This window comes from Dama dama, chromosome 26, assembly GCF_033118175.1.
Source record: "Dama dama isolate Ldn47 chromosome 26, ASM3311817v1, whole genome shotgun sequence".
In the NCBI taxonomy this organism is placed as follows: Eukaryota; Metazoa; Chordata; class Mammalia; order Artiodactyla; family Cervidae; genus Dama; species Dama dama.
In genome coordinates this window covers 35,856,040-35,875,073 of record NC_083706.1, presented here as the reverse complement: position 1 = coordinate 35,875,073, position 19,034 = coordinate 35,856,040, and the positions used below count along the sequence as shown (strand labels likewise).

The following is a 19,034-nucleotide window of genomic DNA, read 5'->3' as shown; positions in this document are numbered from 1 at the left end:
CTGTTCATATGCTCTGCTCGCCTTTCTATGGAGTTGTAGTCTTTTCCGTACTGATCTGTAGAAGCTCTCTCTACATGAAGGAAATCAGTCCTTTGTCATGAGTCATGGTGCCCCCGTGCCCCTGTTCCAGCTTGTCTTTTAACTCTGCTTATCGTGTGTTTTGTCATGCAGAAAATTTGATTTTACTATATGGTTGAGTTTATCAATTTATTTTTCATGGCTTTTGGCATTTGTGTCAAACTTTGGCTTGACCTTCCAAAGGAAGTCATTTTAATTATGTTGAAAGCTTTATATGTAAAGGCATTTATTGCATTCTTGGCAATTTTACAAGTTGATAACAATATAGAAGTTCAATAATTGGGGAATGATGGCTTTCACTGTGATATAGCTACATAATGGGTTATTATGTAACCTGTGTAAATAATGTTTAGAGGAAGTTCCTCATATGTTTACAGATGAATGACAGGGCAAGATGCTTGTGTTCAGGTTTAGACCAGAATCAAGACCATTTCTATTCCAGATTATCTCCATGATATAAAAAATGGAAAGGAATCAGTGGGAGGCAAATTAATAGTTGTAATTGGGTGGTGAGATTATTTTATTATTTAAAATGTCTTTTGGTTCTTTGCCAACTTCTAAAGCCAGAACATTTTTTTTTTTTTTTTTAATGGAGGGAAAACAGCCCCGCGTGGCTGGCCCTGCACTTGTGTGGGCATCGTATGCTGTGTGCTCTGTAGGATCCGCTCCCTTCAACTGCTTGACATTCTCCACACCTTAGCAGCCCAGCAGAGGGACGAGGCAAACTGATAATTGTCCAGAATAGAGCTAGTTTATCCAGATGTTCTTCTTTTCTTTTTCTATTGTCAGGTATCAGGATCTCAGGGAACATTCATTGTGTATTTCACTAGAATAGGTGCAGCTCAAATTACAATGGTAACCTAAAGTCAGCATGGACTAGTCATTGTTTTTCTAATTTCTCTTTGAAATTGTTAATAGTGGATTTTATTTTGAAATTAAGCCCCCCTCCTTTTTTTTTTTCTTTTTGGCTCTGTACACCCTCATAATACTTGGTAGAGTTATTTCTTCTGGATCCTGTTCAGTTTTAATTTCCAAACAAATGTAGCCAATCTCAATGCTTGAATTTTGACAAATATATTTATCCTTAGAGCTGCCACCACGGTTGAGAGAACATTTGCATCAGAAGACTACAGAGACCTGACTTTATATATAATTTTAAAGGTATAATGTATTTTACACTAATATACTCTGGAATTACCTACAAGAGTGACAGTTAATTTTAGGTAGAGTTTTTGAAAGAGGTATAAACATTTGATAAGTTAATGGTTTATATAGTAACTGTATATGGTTAAATAATTAACTTCACAAGGAACTCTGCTTTGGTTATAGCATAAAATTATAATAAGTAAACACGATAAAGAACCATATGAGCCATTAGTTGAATTCTTTGAGGTGCTGGGACTTCAAAGGGCCAGTATTGTGCATTTTGGGTATTTTGATTTCTTTGCATTTCCTAGTCATCTTTTTGTCTTAATCCTGAAAGGTATTTTGTTTATGCTCAAATCAAAATGAATGATATTCTTGAGGCAACTGGGGAGCATTAGCAAAAATCCCTTCTTTTGGATCTTATATGTGAGTCTGTAAACATATTAGCCAGACTAGAGAAATTGAGATAATTAGGATAGATATAAAATAGCAAGTTAGGCAAACATGATTAAGATTTCCCCACAGGACAGTGTTTTCCCGGTAAAGAGATTATTTTAAATATCAAACCTCATTTCAAAAGAGAAGCACTTAAAGATGCTTTCATCTGTTGGAGCAAGAGCCTCTGTTTGTGTAAATCAAACCATTGCACAATCTCCAGAATCCAAATGTGGAAATTTCACAGATTCTTTGTAATGTGGAACAGTTAATGCTTGTGGGAGGTGGGTGGCGATGGGGACCAGTGCTGTCATTGGGGCGGCTTAGGTTTTATTCCCTCACAGTTGGCTGAGTGGTTTAGGTACCCTCCTGTTTGTTCTGTCCTTAAACAACTTGTCCCCTACTCTTCTTCTGTCCTGTTTTCTCTTCCTCCCTAGGCTCTTTTCTTGGAATTGTAAAAGAAACAAAAAGAAGGACCTCACTTGCAATTTCACTTTTTATTCTGACTACTATAGATTTAACTTCTCAAAAACTTCGTGCTTTAGATAAAGCAACATTAAGGCTAAGTTTGAGTAGCCGGTTTCATTTGTATTTGAGGACCCTGGGATGAATTGATCCAACCTGGAAATCTACATTGAAATTTGCTTTTTCAACCTTTATATATATTTTTTCCATCTGTTTGCCAGTAGTTACAATGGTTTGCAGGGCAGCCAAAGGATGAACTACTCATTGATCTTAAGCATCATTGTGTGCTTATAGATTGATCGAGAGATTAGAAATGTATATCCCAACTCAAAAATAACAGCTAAACAGATTTAGTAAACAATTCAGAGTCTTGAGTGATACTATTGGAAAATCATGGCCATAAGGATTTCTCTAAAAATATGCTATCAGACATTTGTTGGGCCTTTTGTCAAGAAAAGAAACTTTGTTGAGCAGATGAGTGGTAGGTCTCTAAATTTCATAGCCTGGATGACTATCTTAGCTAGTTAGCCACATTAAATTCCTTTGTGGGGAGGATACAGTAGTATATTTGTCTACTAGAGTTGCCCTAATAAAATACCATGGACTGGGTGGCTTAAACAACAGAAATTGATTCTCTTACAGTTCTGGAGGCTGGAAGTCCAAGATCACAGTGTCATCAGGGTCAGTGTCTGACGAGACCTCTTTTCTTGGCTCATAGTTGCCTTCTCTCTTTGTCTTCACATGGGCTCTTCTCTGGGGGTGTGGGAGAGATCTTCAGTGTTTCTTCCTCTTCTTACAAGAGTATCAGATCTATCGGATTAGAGTCCCACTATAGGACCTCATTTAGCCATCATTATCTCTCTAAAGGCCCTATTTCCAAATATAGTCACATTTGGGGTTAAAGCTTCAGCATGTGAATTTGGGTGGGGGGACATAATGCAGTCTATAATAGGTAGAATAAATTATAAGTAAGTAAATAAGATGCAGGGATACTACTTAGGCTGAGAGAGTGTGAACTAGTTAGCACTGTGCTCTTTTTTTGTGTGTATGAATCGTATAAAATAGTTCGTTATGTTATAGTTAAAAAAAGAATTTCCGTCACGATTTACTTAGTTCTCTTCTCCTGCTAAACTTAATCTCCTCAAGGCCAGGGATGAACCTATTGAGTAGCTTTCAAGTTCTTTTGATTTTAATCTAAATTAAGAAATGCATTTTACATCATAATCCAGGACAAACACACACATACTGAAAATAACTTCTCAAACGAAACCTTTTTTATGGAAACTGTGATTTTTTTTTTTTATCCTTTCCTTTCAGTAGAGAGAAAATGGTGATTGTGACCCATTAGACTGATTTCATGACCCACTAGTAATTTGTGACTCACTGTTTCAAAAACAGTAGCTTATTAGGTTTTGGTTGATAGTATTGAATTGGCCACAAAGTTCATTTGGATTTTCCTGTAACATCTCACAGCTCCTGGAACATAGTAGGCCTTCTACAGATGTTTATCAAATATATGAATGAATGATTCAGTTGAATAAGTAAGAAGGAGCTGGAGTAAACTAGAGAAATTCTTTAGAGGCCAGTTTTGTCCATTTAGAGGCCAATATTGTCCTTTATTACTTAGTATTCCTGTTGGCTTCTCTTTGGAGTTTTCCAAGACTGACTGAATTCAAATCTTTTTAGGTGGCAGTTGGGTTTTTCATTTTTTTAATATTTTTTATTTTAGAATAGTTCTAGATTTACAAAAAAGAAAAGCTGCAAAGGTATCCAAGAGAGCTCCCAGCACCCAGTTTCCCCCATTATTAATGTCTTTCGTTTCTGTGGTACATTTGTCATGATTGTGGTTCAGTCACTAAGTCATGTCTGAGACAGCAGCACACCAGGCTTCCCTGTCCTTCACTACCTCCTGGAGTTCACTCACACTCTTGATTAGTGAGCCAATAATGAGATGTTATTAGTAACTAAATTCCATACTTTCTTCAGATTTCATTAGTATTTCTCCAGTGTCCTGTTTCTGCCCCAGAATCCCATCCAGGATAGCACATACATTTAGTCCTCTCATCTCCCTAGGGACCCCTTTGTGGTGACATTATCTCACATTTTCCTTCTTTTGATGACTTTTGACAGTTTTCAGAAGTACTGGTCAGGAATTTTGTGCAGAGTTCCTTAATTTGGGTTTGTCTAAGTTTGTTTTCTTCACAATTAACTCGGGTTTGGGGGAAGAAGACCATAGTGTATATGACTTATGGCTGCTGATATTGACCTTGATCACCTGACTGACATGGTATATTTCAGATTTCTCCACTGCATACGTGCTACGTCACTTCAATTGTGTCTGACTCTTTTCAACCCCATGGACTGTATCCTGCCAGGCTCCTCTGTCCATGGGATTCTCCAGGCAAGAATACTGGAGTGGGTTGCCATTTCCCTCTCCAGGGGATTTTCCCGATACAGGGATCGAACCTGCCTCTCTGAAGGTCTCCTGCATTGGCGGGCAGGTTCTTCACCACGAACGCCACCTGGGAAGCCCACTGCAGTGTTACCGTTTATTCCCCCCTTCCATACTATACATTTTTAAAAATTAATTCATTTTAAAATTGAAGTATAATTGCCTTACAGTGTTGTGTTTCTGCAGTACAACAACATGGATCAGCTCTATGTATCATGTATCCTCGCCCTTTTGGACCTCCATCCAGCCCTCCTCCCACCCCCGTCCAACCCTCCCCATCATCACGGGGCAATGAGCTGAGCTCTCTGTATGACGCTGCAGCTTCCCTCTGCTAGCTGCGTTACACACGGTAGTGTACATATGTCAATGCTACCCTCTCAATCCATCCCACCCTCTCCTTCCTCGCTCTGTGTATCCACAAGTCCATTCCCTATGTCCACGTCTCTCTCCCCACCCTTCTAAATAGGTTCATCAGTACCACTTTTCTTGATTCCATGTATGTGTGTTAATATATTTATTTTTCTCTTTCTGACTTGCTTTACTCTGTATGACAGACTCCAGGTTCATCCACCTCACTATAAATGACTCAGTTCCATTCCATACTGTACACTCTGGAAGAAAGTCGCCGTGTGCGGGCTTCCCAGGTGGTGCCGTGGTGAAGAACCCGCCTGCCAACGTATTAGACGCAGGTTCGATCCCTGGGTTGGGAAAAATCCCCTGGAGAAGGAAATGGCAACCCATTCCAGTATTCTTGCCTGGAAAAATCCCATGGACAGAGGAGTCTGGCTGGCTACAGTCCAAGGGGTCGCAAAGAGTTGGACACGACTGAGCACGCAGGTGTGTGGCCCACACCTAAGCAGGGGGTGGGGGGGTATGCTCTACCTTCTTGAGGGCAGAGTGGCTACACAGATTGTTTGGGATTCTCCTGAACAGAATCTGCTTATTCTCCCTCATGTACTTACTTACTTATATCAGTATGGGGTCATACCGATGTACATGGATGTTTATTTTATACGTTGGCTTGTAATTCAACACAGTGAATTATTTTGTTTGTTCAAATGATCCCAGTGTTGGTTATTGGGAACTAACTGTCTTAGGTTGACTCCTGTGTCCTTTTGAGATATCGCCATCCTCGTTTTGTTTTTAGCACTTCCCTACTTACTGGCAGTACAAGATGCCCTGGGTTTATCTTGTTTACTCCCTATCCCAGGCCTAGAATCAGCAGCTTCTCAAAGTGGGCCAATTCCTTTTATCGGAGGATATCACTAGGAAAGAGAGATCTAAGCGCTGGGTGTGTTCTTGGCTTTGGTGTGTCACTGCATCTGGGTCTTCTCAGAGATAGGCTATATGAACCTGCGTATTAAACATATCTCTAACTATTTCAATATCCATCTGTATCTTTGTGAAGCTAAACATGAGCTTATAATGATATCTCTGACTCTAATCCAGTATGACATGGCTTATTCTCTCCTTCCCCTCTTTCTCATCAACACTGGGAGAAACTTGGTTCCCACAGCCCACCATCTATTTACCAGCTTTTCATTCCAGCGTATGATTTCAGAACTTTTAATTTGTTGTTGTTCAGTCGCTAACTTATGTCTGATTCTTGGCAACTCCATGGACTCTAGCCCGCTAGGCTCCTCTGTCCGTGGGATTTCCCAGGCAACAGTATTGGAGTGGGTTGCCATTTACTTCTCCAGAGGATCTTCCCAATCCAGGGATCGAACCCATGTCTCTTGCTTCACAGGCAAATTCTTTACCAGTGAGCTGCTAGGGAAGTCCTTTTAGTTTGTACCCCATGGGAAACAACTTTACCAACTGGAGTTCAATGTTTATGTGCAGTTCCTTTTGTCTTTAGTCCTCTTCAAAGTCACTTAGGTCCTCACCCTTTTTCTCCAACCCCCTTCAGCGAATTTATGCCATACATGAGTAGTAGATTCTTTTCACAGTCTGCATTCCATTCTGGGAGTGCTTGACCTCCTGGTTGATTATTTTTTAAGTTTGCATACATTAAGGCTTACTTTTTAATGCCACATAATTCTATGGGTTTTATCAAATGCAGAGTGTTACGTACCCACGACTACATTACTATCCAGGGTAGCTTCACTGTCCTTCTCTGCTTTACTGAGTCAGTACTCTTCCCTCCCCAAACTGGTGAATTCAGTCTGGTTTTCATCTTTACAGTGTTCCCTTTTTTTCAGAATATTATATGAGTGCAATCATAACAGTAGGTAGTCTTTTGAAACTGGATCCTTTTATTTAGCAATATGGGGTTGAGTCTTCTATGTTGTTGCATGAGTTAGTAGCTCATTCCTTTTGACTGTTGAATAATATTCCATACTGTTAATGCATCATACTTTATCCATTCATCTGCTGAAGGATATCTTGCTCCCAGTTTTTGGTGATTGTGAATGCAGTTGCTATAAACTTTCATCTCCATTTTTTTTTTTTGGCAGCTATAAATTTTCCCATCAGTTGGGTAAATACCAAAGAGGACAGTGTCTGGATGCTATGGTATGTCTATACTTAGTTTTGTAATAAACTGTCAAACTGTCTTCCAAAGTGGCCGTGCCGTTCTGCATTCCCACTAGCAACGATGGATTCTTGCTCTGCAACCTTGTCAGAATTTGGTGTTGTCAGGTTTTTGGATTTTAGCTGTTCCAATAAATGAGTAGTCGCATCTTATCTTCACTTGCATTTCCCTAATGACAAATGGGCTTCCTAGGTGGTGCTAGTGGTAAAGAACCTGCCTGCCAATGCAGGAGATGCGGGTTTGATCCCTGGATTGGAAAGGTCCTCTGCAGAAGGAAATGGCAACCCACTCCAGTATTCTTGCCTGGAGAATCCCATGGACAGTGGAGCCTGGTGAGGTTGCAAAGAGGTGGACACAACTGAAGCAACTTGGCAGCCACAATGACCAGTGATGCTGAGCATCGTTTCATAGGCTTAGATGCCCTCTGTGTATCTCCTTCAGTGAAGGAGATCTTTTGCCCATCTTTTTAATTGACTGGTGTTCTTGTTTAGTTTTAAGTACTCTTTTTATATATCTGAGTATAAGTCACTTATTAGCTATGTGATTTGCATATGTTTTCTCATAGTCTGTGTCTTGTCCTGGGACTGTGCATTTTTACAAAGTTCTCTGGGTGATTCTGAATCTCTAGTCCAAAGCCCCAGCTCTGATTAAAATAGGAGAGTTGGATCACCTCTTCAGCTCCCTTCACCCCTTCCTTTGCATTTCTCATTAGTCAGCCTCTCTGGGCCTTGATGGCCTCATTCGTAGAATATTAAGTTACCTTTGGAAGAGTAGGTATCTTTCAGTTTTCAGTTCTATGATTCCGTGATCACCTGACCTTTTGAAACCCTCCTGGAATGCTACCAGTATACAGTTAGATCTCCTTACCTTTCTAATTGCTTTCACAAAGGAAAAGAACTGCCTGATCTAGACATTGAGAGTCTTTTATTTCATTGTGGAATTTTATTACTCCCACTGCCTAAAACTCAACTGTTATGGTGGCATACCAGAGTGAAATAAATCTGTCAGTAACTTTAAAATTACAATAGGACAAAAATCTACTGGATCATGTCTCAAAGGTACTGCTCACAGAAATGGCCTCCATGTTTACCATGTATTATAAACTTTGTACACTTGTAGGCAGGTGAGAAAGCAATTTGGCAGTTTAGAATTTCTCTCTATCCTTCCTCCACATAGCTAGTCCATCATTAAAAAGCAGACCCTATTTCTCTGAAAGTTGGGTTTTCTTTTCCTGCAAATATGTCTCCTGAAAGGCAGAACAGAGAAACTGCAAGTTATTAGACTCACAAAGAGGAAGCATACAGGATCTTGAAGGTTATCTATAGATGGAATACTTTCAGGTATTAATTAAACCTTAGAACAGTAACACAGAAAGTATAGTAATAGTTGCTAAAATTTCCTAACAAAATTGAACTTGTGGAGGCTCTTACCCCATCACGTGGTGTTATTTTAAATGTGGGATGTGGAGACCCTGTTCAACTTCAATATTAGCTCAGTGCATTATAAACTCCAACCTCAGTCAGAAAGCCTTGTTACTCATTTAGTTTCTGTCCCTGGCCTCTGCCACTATGCCCATGTTGTCTTATCTTAATGATTTTGTGGGAGTAGCATAGCACAGACTCTGGAATTAGAGAGTTTTGAACTTCATTACTTATTAGCTGAGAGATTTTTGGCAAGTTCCTTCGCCTCCCTAAACTGTTTCCTCATGTGTATCATAATAATAACAGTGCCTACTTGAATTGCTGTGTCAAAGAAACTAATATAACCTACAGGGTGTTTGGTGCAGTGCCTGGCGTACATTTGCTGCTGCTACTGCTGGCTTCCATGAAGTTACCTAGGTATTGTACTTTGAGTGAGAAGATCAGAAGGCCAAAGACATTTCAGGAACCTGTGGAAGAGACGATATTTTAAATTATCTGGCAAAATCACCCTTCCCTTCTGAAGAGACTCAGAAATAATGGTGAGAGCATTAACAGAAAAGCCTGGAGAGAAGGATACCACTGACACTGATGGAAAGGGTCATGCCAAGCAGGAAGGACTGGGGAGCTGCACCAGAGGCTGCAGAGAGATCCCAGACAAAAGGCTTGCCATTGGCTTAGGAGTACAGAAGGGCGTCAGTGGAGGGAAAGGATAGGAGGCAAGGATTGCTGACAGGTGGGCGTTCAAAAGTGAGGTGTGAAGGATGCTAAAAAAGTAGAGAGCCTATGTGGTGGCTATCCTCAAGAAGCTTGAAGGGGAAATGGGATTATAAAATGTGTCCAGAGGAGATCTGGGATCTGAGTTTTAATTTTTTTTGTAAGTTGGGTTAAATTTTAAGAAGTTTGGAGAGGAGATAGAGCAAATGGAGAGTTAAAAATGGGAGTTTGAGGAGATACAGAGTGCTGACTAATTGAAGACTTTTTTTTTTTTAAAAGACAAGTGATATTGACAAGCTTATAGGTAGTAGGAAGGCAAGGAAGGGGAGAGTTTGTGCTTGATGATCTCAGATTTCCAGGAAGTAGGAAAACGGTGGTGGGGGGATTCTGAGACAGTTTGCAGAGGGGGATGAAAGGTTAGACAAGCTACCCATCAAATGAGATTGAGCTGATCAGGCAATATCCATCTTCATGAATGTCTTCATTTGTGGGAGTTTTCCCAGTATTTCTCAACAGAATATGGGCATATCACAATCAGGTGGTTGAATCTGGCCTTGTGTTTTTAATAATTTTTTGTGGTTTTAAAGCTTTTCAAAGTTAAAAAAAAAAAAGAGTGAATTCCCCCTATACCCTTGGCATGGATTCACCAATTGTTAACATTTTTCCACATTTGCTTTATCACTTTCATATATAATAATTATGTTGCTGAACTGTTTGAGAGTTAGATTTTATGACTGCCTAATCTTAAACACTCCAGCATTTATCTTCTAGGAACAATGACATTCTTCATAACCACATAACAATGATTACACTCAAGAAGTTTAACATATTCACAGTACAGTTATTCAATGAATAGTCCATATCTAAGTTTCTTCAAATATCTTTATAACTTAAAAAAATCCAGAATTTTTAGATCCAAGTGTTGCATTCAGTGTAGTGTTTTTCATCTCATTTAATCTGGAAAAGTTTTTAAGCCTTACTCTGTCTTTCATAACATTGATTTTTTGAAGCATACAGTCTAGTCGTTTATTTTTGAAGACCCATCAATTTTGGTTTGTCTGTTTTTCTCATTGCAAAACTTGGGTCGTGTGTTTTTAGCAAGAATACTATGTAAGTGATGTGTTCTTATCCAGTGTGTTTCATCAAGAGGCCCACTCAGCTTGTTCTATTATTGGTGATACTAAATTTGATAACTTGAGTTGGTATCTGTTAGGTTCCTTTGCTGAAAAGTTACTGTTTTTACCCTTTAAATGAAGAAGTAATTTGTAGAGAGAGAGATGCTTGGAAACTATGTAGACTATGGAAATATCCTGTTTTTAAATTTTTACTCACTAGGTAAAGGTATAGGAGTTTATGGGTTAAAGCAGAAGCTTAGGAGTCACTTTGGGGACATTCTGGGAGGAGGAGGAAAATATATCTTCTGATGATGCTGTTGTTTAGTTGCAAAGTCGTGTCCGACTCTCTTGAGACACCATGAATTGAAGCATGCTGGTCTCCTCTATCTGTGGGATTTCCCAGGCAAAAATATTGGAGTGAGTTGCCATTTCCTTCCTCAGGGGGTCTTCCCCACCCAGAGCCTAAACTTGCATCTCCTGCATTGGCAGGTGATTCTTTACCACTGAGCCACCTGGGAAGCACATGTAATTACTGGTGAAGTTCAAGGACTAAGAGTTCAAGGGATCAGACTGCTAATTCTGAAAAGGAAAATTTTAAATAAGATGGAGAGTAAAGAATATGATGAAGCAGTTATGCAGTTAATGCAAGGCAGTTCATTGTTGTAATCTTTAAGTGTTTTTTTAAAAGTTTTAATGAAAAGTATATGATAGATTTAAAGTGAAATAAATATATGGGCCCCCAGTTCAGTCTTTTGATGTTCTCAGTAATTCTCCTCTTTTAATCCTCTTCCTTTATGGGTCTCTGAGTCTGCATCTTTCTCAGTTCAGTTTATCCGGTTATTATCCAGATAATAAATAACTTTCTGGTTCCCTCTAGGGTGGAGATGGCATGTTTTTCTGACTACAGAGGGACCGGTCACCCAGTTGCTCTGTATGCAAAGTAAAAACATTCAACCAACACTTTCCTGACAGCCTCGTATCTTGACTTATTCTCTGGCATTGCTGTGTGTCCAGCCCCTGGGGGGGCCCTTCTCCATTCCTAAGTCGGCTCTTGCTGTTGCATTTGCTTTTGGTCTTTCAAAATCCATTGAACTCTCTCCAAGACAGCTCATGTCTCTCCTCTGATGTCCTTGTTTTCAAGGAGGTCTGGAAAAGAGATAAGATAAATAGATAGAGCCATCACCCCCATATTCTTTTACTTTAAAATTAGTGGTTAGTACTCGTCAATTATGAAAAGCCTCTACCACCTTCCCTATTTCTTGTGTCATCTTGCTTATTGCTGTTGAATTCTGTGATGCAATTTTAATTATAGTAAAGAGAAAAACAGAATAACTATCAATATTTGGTATTTGTATACTGCTTTTATTTCTTTGCTCCCAAGGCCAGCCTTTGGTCATTCATTGTCAGCTTTCTTTTTTTTTTTTTTTTCATGCCACATGAAACAGGAATGAAAATTGGTGCCATGGATTCTACTTTAAATCACTTCTGACCAGTTCCGGTTGCTTATTAATAAAAGGTGAAAGTTTGGGGTTGTATCTTCATTTGATGTTGTATTTTCATTTCATTTTTAAAATTCACTGAATTTTCCTACTTATAACTTTAAAATTCATATCCACATTTTGTATAACTTGAATTATATCGGTACATTTTTCTATAGAAATAGAAATCACATAGCTGCTTAAATCAGTGGGGCATCCTCACTAAGTTCTCTGAGAGCCACAGCTGGCCATATTCTTCCATCTCGTGTACCATCTTGGTCTTTGGTATGTAACTAAGAACCATGATTAATTTGTTGCTCTGTCCAGCATGTATGTAACACAAAATCTTTGCCACATAATGTAAAAAATATGGACATTTATCAGACATTGCCTTGTGAGCATCCTATGCTCATCAATTACCAGTCAGTTGAAGAAAGAAATGGACATGAGTCAGTGTTGCTCTGGGAAATATAAAAAGATGTTCTCATGGAGGCCTGTTTAAGGAAGTGATACCTGGTTGGAGAAGTCACTGCAAATATCGACAAGAGTAGGGAAGGGGGAAGAAATCCCATGAGCCAAGAGTTACAGTCTCTCAAAAAAGAGAAGTGACTTAAAGCTTGAGAGGGAGTAGCATATGGCCAGGGAGAGGTTGTCTGGCCAGAAGCCATGGGCCTCAGAAGAACTATGTTTATATGGATTTGAGGGTTATATTTCATTTAGAGAAAATTAAATCTAGCAGCACCTATTGAATATTTGTTAAGCTGAATTTACTAGAAGATAAAGCTGTTATGATTTAAATGTTAAACATAATGCAAACTGTGTAATGAAAGAACAATGGATTAGGAGTCAGAGGATTTGAGTTTCATCTCTGTCGTCTAAATCCTCCAGGTGAGAAAATGAATTGATAAAGTACAAGGCAGTACTAATGAAAAAGTCAGCAAAAGCAGAAGGTGATTTCTAATTCAAACTGCAATGGATGAAGAGAAAAACAGTCTCCTATAATTTCTTTTCTCCCCATTCCATTCAAGGAAGATTAGGAACATTTCTTTTAAACTTTGCTGAGTTCAATGTACATCTATAACAAAATCGAGCTATTTTAAGTGTATCATTTGGGGAGGTATGATATATATATATATATATATATATTCAGGTAATAATCTTACTGATCAAGATATAGAACATTCCTATCCTACAAAGTTCTTTCACGTTCCTCCTCCATCCACTCTGGGAAACCATTGGTCTGCTTTTTGACACTCTGTTAGACTTTCTACCTAAAATTTCATATAAATGGAATCATATAGTATGTATATCTTTTATATGTGTAGCTTCCTTTACTCAGCATAATTTTTTTTTTTAGATTTACTTATGAGGTGATCATTTGTTTGCTCATTTTCCTACTGACATTGGGGTTGTCTTCAGTTTGGGGCTAACACAAATATTTGTGTATAAGTCTGTGTAGACATATTATTAATTCTCTTGGATAAATACCTAGAAATAGGATTGCAGGGTCAAGTAGTAAATGCATGTTTAACATTAAATGAAACTCAAACAGTTTTCCAGAGTGGTTGTACCGTTTTATATTCCCACCAACAATGTCTGAGAATTCTAGTTTTCTCGCTTATTGGCAGCACTTGATATTGTTAGTCTTCTAAGCTTTAGCCATTCCAGTTGGTATGTATGATATTTCACAATGGTTTTAATTTACACTAGTCATGGAGGAAATGATGTCAAGTATCATTTATGTGCTAATTGGCCATTTGTATATCTTCTTTGGTGAGGTGTGTTTTTTAAGTCTGGAGCCAGTGATAAAAACCCACCTGCCAATGCAGGGGACATAAGAGAGACAGTTTCGATCCCTGGGTTGGGAAATCCCCTGGAGGAGGGCATGGCAACCCACTCCAGTATTCTTGCCTAGAGAATCCCATGAACAGAGGAGCTCCCATAGGGTTGCAAAGAGTCGGCCATGACTAAAGCGACTTGCATGCATGCCCAGTTTTATTACATTGTTTATCTTTGTATTGTATGAGTTCTTCAAATACTCTAAGTTCTGTATGATGTTAAGTGTAAGTTTTTTTCTCCATACAGATAACCAGTTCCCATATCATTTCTCTTTTTACAGAGGAATTATGTTGTATCTCTGTCCAAAATCAATAGACCATATACACATAGGTCTGTTTCTGGACTCAATGTATGGTTCCATTTATCCTTATGCCATCCAGACTTAATTACTGTAGCTTTGTAGTAGGCCTTAAAATCAGGTAGTGTTAAGTCTTCCAACTTTATTCTGCTTTTTCATTTTCACTCTTGTAGGTTCATTCCCATGTAAAGTTTAAAGTCAGCTTGTCAATTTCCACAACAAAGGTACTGTGATTTTGCATATTATAAGAGGGTTGAAAGATGAATTCTCAAAATAGATATCTATATCCTAATCCTGGAAGCTGTGAATGTTACCTTATTTGGGGGAAAAATAGGAGGGTGTCTTTGCAGATGTAATAATTTAAAGATCCTGAGATGAAGAGAGATCATCCTGGCTTATTCATGTGCATCCTACATCCACTGATAAGTATTCTTATAAGATAGACACACACGGGATAAAACACAGGACACTCACAGAGGAAAAGGCAATGCGAAAACAGATGCACAGGCTGGAGTGATGTGGCCAGAAGCCAAGGAAGCCAGAGAATGCCAGCTGCTACCAAAATCTGGAAGAGGCGAGGGACGGATTCACACCTAGAGCCACTAGAGGGAGTGAAGCCTCGCTGACACCATGATTTCGGACTTCTGGCCTCCAGCACTGTGAGAGAATCCATTTCTCATTTTAGCCACAAATTTGTGATAGTTTATTGTAGCACCCATAGGAAACAAATACATCTATTATCAGGTTGAGGAATTTTCCTTCTTTTTCTGAGCTTTTTTTTTTGCCCCACAAGAATGGGTTTTGGATTTTTTCAAATACCTTTTCTGCATCAATTGAAAAATATTTTTTCCTGTTGTTTTGTTACTGTGGTCATGATCTATATAGACTCTCTGCTCTCATGACATTAATTGTAGTATGATCAAAGCTGTTACCCCAGTAACACCTATTTGTGAAAGTGTTGGGTATTGACATGCTGTTTCGAACTGTAAATATGTCAGCATAGATCTTTTAGCTTTATGTTTGCTAAAGACATTTTAGGAAGTCATTGAAGAATCAGAATAAAACTGTATCTCAAAATACTTAGAGACAAATGGTGATTGTAAGATTTATCCTGAATAGTTCTCTATAAAAGGGACCACACTGGTGACCCACTGGTTCAGTTTGGCCTTGAGATAAATTTCGTTAGCCTCCATAGCGCTTCCAAAATTAAGGAATTTGATATTGAAATACTATATATCATGGCTGAAAATGGCATACATTTGGTAATGCTGGCCTGAGCTGGTATACACTTTGTATAAGCATCTGTCCCTTATACAAAGAATGTTCTTTTTACTTTAACATAGTCTCGCTCTTTTTTGTTTTAAACTTCATATCGATTTGAGTTGACAGCCTTTGCTCTAAAAGTTTTCTTGGGGCACATTGTAATGCCAAGGCATGTGTCATTCAGGGAAAACCTAGAGAAAAGGAGGGTATCACAGTTGCCAGCTCACAATATTCATGTTCAAAGAGAACTTTGTGGAAATAACCAAAAGAGAAAAAAGGATTTTTCATATATTTCATTACTAACAAGAGAGACAAGCTGATCAACTGACTTGGGGATAAAGATGGGACAAAGAAGCACTAAAATAAATAAATAAAAACCCTAGACCACACAAAGAAAAGAAAGCAAAAAACAAAACAAAATCCCTCACCTATAGCAACCAAAGAAAGAAGTACAAACTTATGATGTAAAATGTGAGAAGTGATGGCAAAGCAAAGATACCAAATACTCTGTGATAGATGTGTGGTGTCTCTCCTTCCACTCCCCGGCAAGACATACTGAGGAAAAAGATGATCAAAGTCTGAGAATTTTCACAGACATCCTCCAATTGGGAAAGTGGCATCCTTGTGACAAAACATCAGGGAAACTTTACAGACCACTGTTGGATCTTGCCCAAAGCAAGAAAGTTTGCCACCCTCTGGAGTACTGTGCTGAATTGGGCAAATGAATTGATGCTTATAGACATGGAATATTCCCTTAAGTGGCTTGAAAATGGGCTGGTGAGGACTTAAAGGAGCCTCAGAAGTGATGTCTGACTTTCCCACAGAAGGCTCTGTATTCACCTTCAATCTGAGTTCCACAGTCCCCTGTCTTCCTGAGACCCTCAGGTGGTGGATAGAAATAACGCTCAGCCCTAAAACTGAAGCTCTGGATAGGGAAGACAAACACATCTCAGGTGAAGAGGAAAGTGAACCAGGAATTCACTCTGTTAGTGCAAACACAAGGTCTGTTGTTAACTTTTAAGGATAAGCAAGATAAAAGATATGACATGGCTGTTATGTAAACATGTTCTAAATGGGAAGCAAGGGAAATAGTGTGCAGACTGGAAGAAAACACAACCAAGGAACAGAAATTTATATTCCTTATATACGTTTGACTCACCAGAGAAAAAGAGTATGATTTCATGAAGTAGCTCAAGGATAAGACAAGAATGTGATGAAAAAGGAAATTGCATAACTAAGAAAATCAATTTTTCAAAAGAACATGATTTTAAAATCCAATAAGCTAGAAAAACCAAAGACCAGAATTGTTTAGAGAATCAGAATGAATGCAAATCAAAAGATGGATATAGAAAATAAAAATCAAATATAAGACTAACGGGTGACTATGAAGTAGAAAAGCCAACTAATGAAAGATACATTTATTCTGATATATAATATGAATGGGATACTACACTAAGAATGAAATCCGTAAGTTGAAAGATCGTACTATATATTGGGGGGAAATTGATACAGAAAAGTTGACACTAAGATATAGCCCAATTAAGGATATACAGCTGCTTTAATGATGAATTCTTTTCTTTATCCAAGCAGAAAAATCAAATCACTTCCCAGGGAAAATCGCACAGGATTCAGCTCTTTCCACAGAAATCTATAATGTCAAAAATCAGTGAAGTATCGTCTCTTCAACCACCCTCTGTTTTTTTCAGTCTTTTAACTTCATTGAGGATTTCAATGGTTAAGTCTCTTGGTAAATGTCACATTGCACTTGAGAATATGTGAATTATTTTCAAATATCTTTTCATACTGATTTCTAACATGATTCCACAGTGATAAGAGAACAGACTCTGTATGATTTCAATATCTTTAAGCCATGAGATTTTTGTACCTTGTTTTCTGTTCCTGGATATGTTCCAGTGTCTTCTGGTTTAGAGTCTATGGGAATAGAATTTATATCTTGTTGCTGTGTGAAAATTATATAAATCTTAATTATGTTGAATTGGTTCATAGTGCTTTTCAGGTCTACTGTATCCTCCTACTTTTCTATCTTTTCATTCTATTAATTTTTGAGAGTTTGATATTAAAACTCCAACTAAAAATCTTAATTTATCTGCTTAAAAATGATTATAATATATTGTGGAACTATATGTAACTTTGTTCCTGTATTTTCCAAGTCTCCTATGAATGTGTTATCATACTTTCCTAATTAAAAAAATCAGTGAAGCAATTGCCTTCTTTTTCTGTTAGGTTTTGAAGAGAGGTGTGAATCCAAAATATTTACCCTACTCTGAATTTTTGGTTTGTTTGTTTGTTTAATGTGTAGAGATAAACAGATAAAACATTAAAGTACTCTATAAGTGCTCCTTAAGAAAACAGCTTGAAAAAAGAGAGCAGTCCCTCAAGAAATAAAATAATTCAGGAACGGATATGTTAGGATGAACACGGAATTCATTTAAATATAGAATTAAAAGTGAACATCTGGGAGAAGAAGATGGTCGACCACTTGTAAATGTGCTGAGTGCTCAAAGCTGAAAGTAACACAAGCGATGGAAATCCGGAGACTGCGGAGAAGATGGATAGACGTGGACGATCTTGTTAACATTTCAGAGCTACGAGAGAGTCTGAAATACGTAGTGAACCGCCTCTCTAAGTCGTTTTACTTAATGCTAATAGGCCTTTTTTAGCAATGTGTATCTTGCAGGGAAGAAAGCAAGCGCTGGAGGTTAGCTTGTTTCTCCAATCCAAAGACCATTTTAAAATGACTTCAAGTACACCCAGTATGATTCCATAACTGTAAAATAATTTCCTTCTAATATTTTGTGTGCCTTAGAGTCTCCAGCTGTGAGACCGGGAGGAGGCGTATTTCTCGGCCGGGAGGGGGGTCGTGAGGCCTCCGTGTGTTTACCTGTGAAGTGCTTAGCACACTGCCTGAGTCAGGACGAGTGGGCACAGTCAGGCTGCCATGATTTCCACGCGGCACGGGGAGAAGGGGTAAGTTTGGCCTCTGGCAGCATATTCTCCTAGCATCTGTCGTGTTTCTCCTTTCTGACTTGGCTCCGGGCGGTTCATCCCGGTGGTGACTTGAGTGAACCATCCCCGCTACGGTGTGGGGCTCCGGGCTGGTTCGGGTCTACCTGCGCCAGCTCTGCACCTGGGCGACCTTGGCTTAGCCCCATACAGATGACTCCATCGGCCAGGCGTCTGGGCGCCGGTCCTCTTCCCTCGCCCAGGCCGCCGACCCCCTGGCTCCCCAGCGGGGCCTCCTCCTGCCACGTGACGCCCCCGCCAGGGGCCCCAGCGCCCTCCTCGCGGCCGCGCCGTTCCGGCTCCCGGGCTCCGCCTGTGCGCGGCCTCCTCGGCGCAGCCATCCTCGCGGCCGCGGAGGGCGGCAAAAGCCCACGGCATCTGCCATTTGTCATTCAGCCTGTCGGTACCGCCCCAAGCCTTGATTTAAGCCCGTGTGGGGCGGACTCTGGCCTCACTCTCCTGGAGAGCGGACAGACGGACGGGGCGGCTCTCCTTGCAGCCGCTCGGACCGCGGGGCCTTGGCACACGGGGCGCTTCCCCAGGTCGCAGTCATGGCCGCGGAGGCGGCACGCCCGAGCTGCCGCGCTTGAGTTCCGGGGGGCTCCGGACCCCGCAGGGTAGGTGGCGGGGAGGCTCGCAGCCGCGCTCGGGGCGAGTTGAGAGGGGGAGCCGAGGGGCCGCGGCCGGCCTGGGGCGGCGGGGCGGCAACCTGGCCGCGGAACGGGCACCGCGCCGGGCTCCGTGCCGCGCGCCAGCGGGTGTGCGGGCGCCGC

General features: G+C 39.9%; 1 protein-coding gene across 16 annotated transcripts in view; it reads left to right on the top strand.

Moving 5' to 3' along the window:
* PLAGL1 (PLAG1 like zinc finger 1) overlaps positions 1–19,034 on the top strand; it is an 88,152-nt gene that overhangs the window by 13,602 nt on the left and 55,516 nt on the right. For 10 of the 16 annotated variants that reach the window (XM_061130317.1, XM_061130316.1, XM_061130320.1 and 7 more), the window contains exon 1: positions 18,568–18,878. The exons of 1 other annotated variant lie outside the window; for it this stretch is intronic. The gene's annotated coding sequence lies outside the window, so the exon portion shown is untranslated. Of the gene's footprint in view, positions 1–18,175; positions 18,226–18,567; positions 18,879–19,034 lie in introns of those variants that run through there. 5 more of the 16 variants (XM_061130331.1, XM_061130332.1, XM_061130329.1 and 2 more) reach the window with 2 other exon arrangements.